The sequence below is a fragment of the Sinocyclocheilus rhinocerous genome, unplaced genomic scaffold (assembly GCF_001515625.1).
Source record: "Sinocyclocheilus rhinocerous isolate Xijiao unplaced genomic scaffold, SAMN03320098_v1.1 scaffold2835, whole genome shotgun sequence".
Lineage (NCBI taxonomy): Eukaryota > Metazoa > Chordata > Actinopteri > Cypriniformes > Cyprinidae > Sinocyclocheilus > Sinocyclocheilus rhinocerous.
The window spans coordinates 76,307-76,899 of NW_015664204.1; positions in this window are offsets into that span (position 1 = coordinate 76,307).

Consider the following 593-nt stretch of genomic DNA (forward strand, 5'->3'; position numbering starts at 1 on the left):
AGCTGGTGCTCAAACTACAGCCAAACCAGCACAGCACAATCCGGCCCAACCACATCACACAGCTACAAAAACACAATTACATTGCTTACTGGAAAGATGCCACTAAATTACAAAAGAAGATGGAGCTGTATTTAGACCTAAAAAGAGACTACAAACCAGCAGAATACCTGAGCTGTGTAAAAGATCACAAATTAAGAAAGACACTGACAAAATACAGACTTGAGTGATCACTGTCTGGCTATAGAGAGAGGACGACACAGACAGAGATGGCAGCCGCGAGAACAGAGACTGTGTTCACTGTGCTCACAGAAAGAGCTGGAAACAGAGGAACATTTCTTACTGCACTGGGATTACTATCACAACATTAGAGCTGCATATTTCCCCAAATTCCAACCAATTAAACCCCATTTTATGGCATTACGTAATATTTTAATTAAAATTAAGTAATATTTTAGGGGAAGATTCCAAAATGATCCCAACAGCAGCAAGATATGTATCAGCCTGTCACAAACTAAGACTGTCAGCCAGTGGACAAAACTGAAGCAAGAGCATTTCTTACATGTACTGTTGTGCAATATTTTTTTATTATTATT